The sequence below is a fragment of the Nicotiana tomentosiformis genome, chromosome 6 (assembly GCF_000390325.3).
Source record: "Nicotiana tomentosiformis chromosome 6, ASM39032v3, whole genome shotgun sequence".
NCBI lineage: Eukaryota > Viridiplantae > Streptophyta > Magnoliopsida > Solanales > Solanaceae > Nicotiana > Nicotiana tomentosiformis.
Window position 1 is genome coordinate 76,904,858 of NC_090817.1, and position 6,000 is coordinate 76,910,857.

Below are 6,000 nucleotides of genomic sequence, written 5' to 3' on the forward strand. Positions count from 1 at the left end.
CAATTGTTTCAAGCCCATCCCTTTAGAAGCCCAATTTTCATGACCCGCCTGGCCCAACCGGATCCCCCTTTCTTTAAAAAAAACTGATTTTACCAAAACTCTAAAAAAAAGAACACACCTCGCCCCCTCTCTGAAAAAATGGACGATCCCCTCCCCTTAACCTAAAAAACCCGTCGCCACCCCTTCTTCTTCTTCACTCTCATTTCTCACCTCCACCCACCAATACACGCACCCTCACACACACGAATATTCATCCAAAGACTCCCACAAGCATTCCAAAAAAAATAAAAAAAACAAAACAAAGTTTCTACGAATTCGAAACTTGATTTCGGATCTGAAACAAGAATTTTCAAAAAAAAATGAAAGAAGAAGAGAAGTTGTAGAAGAGAAGATTTCAAAGTTGTTATATGTTCTGGGTTTCTCCAAAAGAGTGAGTTGGCTGTTTGTTTGCTGCTGTATCTTTCAATTAGTAGCTGATCTCAACTTGTAGCTGTGCTTTTCGGCCTTGACTTGGTTATTTGGAACTTTATTACTGCTGTTAAGGTACTGTTTTCCCTTCTCGGTCATGTAATTCTCCTTTTGATTCAGTGAGAACATGCTTACAATGCTATGGCAGTGATAATTATGTGTTTCTTTGTGGGATTTAGCAGTTCTTATCACTGTTTGGTATTATGCCATCAACTGATTGTACATAAGTGTTGATTCAGGCCTATTTACAATATCTCGTATTTTGTTAGTTGAATTTATGTAGTAATTAATGATGAAGATGAGCCATGTTGCTGTGTGTATGTAGCTGTAGTTTCGTGAATCTTACTATTAGCCGGTCAGATCTGAAAATTTTAAAGCTAAGGTAAAATAGGGGCATGCAATTTCTTCTCTATCGATTCAGTTAATTTCAAAGTAAAATAGCCAGTACTCGTTGCTACTACTGTACCTGATTTGTGATTTTTGTGATATACTCCTATTGTATCCTTGGTTCTATCATCATTTTTCCTTTGGTAGTTTGTTATTACTGTTTTCCTTTGCTAGTTTGTTAGAATTGTTAGATTAATTAATCTTTGTTATTACTGTTTCCTTTTTGGTAGTTTGTTAGAATTGTTAGACCAAGCAATATTCAATTGCTTATTTATAAAAAATAGCGTTTCATTGTTGTTAATTCTCTTTTCCTATTGTTCTGGGTATACATGTGGTATTAGTTATATTTGAGTAATGGCCTTCAATTTGCTCGGCTAATATGGGCAGTCATGTATGAGTTTAGTAATTTGTATTAAGTAATTAAATTTGATTGCATAAGGAGTTTTCTTTGGCAGAATACAAATTAGTTATGTATAGGGGACTTCCGGGGCTATATGACAATTTAACAAGGACAAAAGTTAACACTCTATCCACAACAACTTCCATAATCCATGGCCTTATAATAATCAAATTTAGGAAAAAATAATAATCTATGAACACGCGCTAGTTGCTTTAGGCTCGATTAATAAATCATCGTGACTATTGGTACGGTTCCTGTGGCATAGTCATGATACGTAATTCCCAATTCGAGTGTGCGTTTCACATAACTCGACCATAACTTCAAATAATAATAAAAATAAACATGTTGTGAATCACGGGTGCGTTTCACGTGATGCGATTCCCAACGTGTACAAAAATAATAAGTGTGCGACATCGCGACTTATTTAAATAAATTTCATAAATCTTAAAAAGCAATTAAAATAATTAAAAACGGTTAGAAAGTTAAAAATACACAATAGGTTTAAAACATGTAATAAATTAGATAATTAGGCCAAGTATTGATAGTTGAGCGACCGTGCTAAAACCACGGAATTCGGGAGTGCCTCACACCTTCTTCCGGGTTAACAGAATTCCTTACCTGGTCTTTTGTGTTCGCGGACCATAAATATAGTCAATTTCCTCGATTTGGGATTTAAAATAAACTGGTGACTTGGGACACCATAAATTATCCCAAGTGGCGACTTTGAAATAAATAAATAATCACATTTCGAATAATGTCACTTCAATTGGAAAAACTCCTCATCCCCTCGGGAAAAAGGAGATGTGACAAAGACAGTGGGCGCAAGTAGGAATGATTGGGCTATCAAGCTAGATAACGCTCTATGGGCATATCGCACTGCATACAAAACTCCAATTGGCGTTTCGCCGTACAGGTTGGTTTATGGAAAGGCTTTTCACTTTCTTGTTGAGCTTGAGCACAAGGCATATTGGGCAATCAAGAAGCTCAACTTTGATATGGATCTAGCTGGGAAAAATGGATGTTGCAACTAAATGATCTCGAAGAGTTTCGACTGCACGCATATGAGAATGTGAAGTTGCACAGAGAGAAAACAAAGAGATGGCATGATAAACACATTTTGCATCGTGAGTTCGAACTTGGTCAAGTTGTCCTATTATTCAAATAAAGGTGGAAGCTCTTTCCTGGGAAGCTCAAGTCTAGATGGTCTGGTCCATTTGAAGAAGTACAGGTTACGAAGCATGGAGTTCTTGATCTAAGGGATCCCAAAAGCAATGGCACGTTTTTAGTCAATAGGCAGAGTGAAACACTATTGGGGTGGTAGCGTTCGTCGTCACAAAACTTTGATAGACTTGGTGGATGCATGAGAAAATGTGTTGTGTCATGCCGCGATGTTAAATCAAGCGCTTGTTGGGAGGCAACCAACTTTACTGCTTTCTTCTAGTTGTTATTTAGTTATATTATAATAAAATAAAATAAAATATGGGGAGGCAACAACTAGTGGAGCTCGCTTCGCAAGACTGAGATCGAGAATGTTGAGGAGCAAATTTTTGTGGGGGCAGCGAAGTGTGTCTCACTTTGCGAGACCGGGACCAAAGAGAGACCAAGAAAATAGAGTGGGCAGTGAAGTGCCCATGGCTTCGCAAAACTGGGACTGGCCACAACTGAGAGAGCAACGGGGCACGTCTCCAGGTCGCGCGTCACGCGGGCCTGGCGCGACCCCCAGGTTTTTTTTTCTGTTTCTAGTTATTTTACCAGATAAAAAAAGGTATCATAAAAATAAAAACCCTCTCCCTCTCTCACTAAAAAACGCACACCCCATTCCCCATTTTCCTTCCTCGCTATTCCATATCGCCCCATCTCCACAAGGTAAGAACCCTCCTCCTCTCATTTTTTTTCTTTTTTTCATCTACTCTCCTCTTCCCCATGGAAGTATTCTCTAATTTTTGGTGAGGTTTAGTGAAGTCTGAATAGCTAACCTACCTCTACTAGCAATACAAACATCTTTTAAGTGTGGGGTGGTCTGTTGGGTGTCTTATGAACTTCAATTGTATTCTTTCTAAGAAATAGTCTCATCCGCGGCCGACTTAGGCACGAATTAGATATTGCCTTACCCACTTGTTTTTGAATTGTGCTAATTAAAATGAAATAACTATAAAGTTATAGATTGATACAGAGGAGCTCCAGACGGTTGATTTTAGTGCTACTGATGGCACTATTGCGGAGGAGCCATGACTATTCGTCGTGACTGTTGCGAGTGTGGGCAATGCTGCGACTGAGGTTCCTCCTATTTGGGAGGGCGAGCTAATTGAGGAAGTTGACGCGTCTAGCGTCGCACTAGAGGGGCCAGCACTTCCGAAGACCGAGGTTCACAATCGGTCCTCGCCACGACCCCTCCCCCTCCCCCCAGTGATTTTGAGGGAGTTTCTGACACCCACTCTACTTTTGATCTTGCTTATTTGTGTCTTTGTGATATTGTGCAACTCAGGACAGTGCATATTTTTAAGTGTGGGGTGGAATGTCAGACTTTGATTTTTGTGGGTTGTACTTAATTTTTAGTGATACATTTTTAATTGCATGATCACACTTATGGCCATTGTAATTGTATAATTGTTTTCATTTTGTAGTGGCTTAATCCCAAATTTTATTTAAACTACGGTTCTTTCTCGAGATGTCATTTTCTTGAACCGGGTATTTTTATGTTGATTTTTTCAAACTTTGTAAAGAATTGTGGACTTTTTCCGATGATGGATTGCCTAGACATTTTTCTTGAGGGACTAATGTCTAAAGAAAAATACAAAAAAGATCTTTTTCTTTTAAACTGATAATGGAACGGGAAGAACTTGAGCATCTATGTTGTTGACATGTTTTATATCAGGCTTAGGTTCATAGAATTTGAACTGAGTAATTTCGTCATGATCTTTATAATTACATGCCTTGACAATATTGTGCAGCTTTGTTTTGAAGCTTAAGTTCATTTGCTGACTCCTTTGATTACTTTCTAATTGTTGGAATTGTTATGATGACTATGCTTAGTTGTTTAACTTGAGAGTCGGGTATGAGCCGTTCGGAGTGAATCATGTGCATTGTGTGTTGTGAGGTCTTGATTACATTCTGTGTTATCCTGTATTAGTCTAGAACTTGTTCCGTGTGTTAGTCAAAGCAAAATCAGTAAGCTTTGTGATTCTAGGAGATGATGTTGGCGTTCTTTGATTGTCTATTAAGATAGTATGCCACCATAAATAAAATTATCCTTAAATAGCCCATTTGAGCCTATAAACCTTTTTCTTTGGAAACCCACATTACAAGCCGATCTCTTTTTTGTTCTTAATTATATCTTCTTGAACATTTACCTCTGAAAGCATGTAAGTCGGTAGAAGAGTAAGGTGAGAGTTGAGGTAGCTTTTGAGTGGAACAATAGAAAGGCCAAAAGGTGGACGTATGTTTTAAAAAATCATTAGTCGGGCAACCTAAATTGGGAGAGCGTAAAAAAAAGGTCATAGAAAATACAAAAAGACTAAAGAAAGAAACAAATAATAGAAAATACACCTCTTGTTCCTCTTATCAAGGCCAGTGAATATATAGTTGTGCTTAAAGAGAAATGCCAAATTGTACATGATTTCATGGCATTGCTTGAATTGGTCATGAAGAGTGTGTATTTGAAAGTTAAGTATAGTGTATTAAAGTGCTTAGGAGGATAAGTCACTATAACCAAATACATCCTACCCATTCCTTAGCCTATAGTACAACATGTAAAGACCTAATTGATCTGGGACATCGCAAGCTTAAATTAGTAGACATACACTACGGGCAGCCTATAGTACGACCTCGGGATGGACATGAATTTATATGAGAGAGTGAGCAAATTCTTTTGATTTGTAAGTCGTTAAATTATACTTGAATTCATATTTGAGTGTGTGGACTAATTTCTATCTTTAACTTGTGGTGAAGGAACATGATTTACAAAGGATTGATAAAATCGAGGCACTTTGAGTTGGCGCAAGAAGTAAGTTGTAGTAGGAAATGTATTGGAGTCATCTTTTGAGGTTGAGCTGTTAGGGGAGAAATATTTTAAATAGTCTTGGCATGGTTCTAATTTTGAAGAAAGATGTCAATAGTTCTTATGCTGGATTCTAAGCGTTGATATAAACTATTGTCATTGGTGTGATGCTTGAGTATGTTTTGAATTGTGTTTATTGCCTAACCGATTTCTTGCCGAATTAGGAGAAGCCAAATTTGCCCCAACTGAACCTTAAACCATATAAATATAATAGTTAGTCACTTTTTGAAGGGAGAAGACTTTGGGGAGACGCCACTTTGAGAGAAAAACGCAAGTACTGAACATTCGGGAGCACGGAATTCATTAATTCTTCCATCCTTCATCTAGTATTCATAGCTTTTATGTTTAAAAATAATATTCTGATTATTGTCATAAACATGAGTGGCTAAGAACCTCATTATTCTGGGGTTATGGGTCGTTATTGACTATTGTAGTTTGACGGTTGATTGTGTTGCTTGACTCTATCATATTAATTTATTTATAAATTATGCACTTAATTATTCTATTGCGTAGCTAACAATAGAGTATTATCTACGAATTTATAGTTCAACTTAAAAGTGGGAATTATAGATTGCATATAAAATTGAATAGAGTAAGTTCTTGAATCCGGACATCGGAGAATAGATTCACGATTAGGATAGACATATTCTAGTTGCCTTACTTGGTTATTTCGCAGGAAATATACATG

At 37.3% G+C, this 6,000-nt stretch overlaps 1 long non-coding RNA gene across 1 annotated transcript; it reads left to right on the top strand.

Moving 5' to 3' along the window:
* The first annotated feature begins 110 nt into the window (after positions 1-110).
* Positions 111-5,420, top strand: LOC104103505 (uncharacterized). Its single transcript, XR_687922.4, has 2 exons — positions 111-543; positions 5,204-5,420. It is a non-coding gene; the product is annotated as an uncharacterized lncRNA (long non-coding RNA).
* Positions 5,421-6,000: the final 580 nt, after the last annotated feature.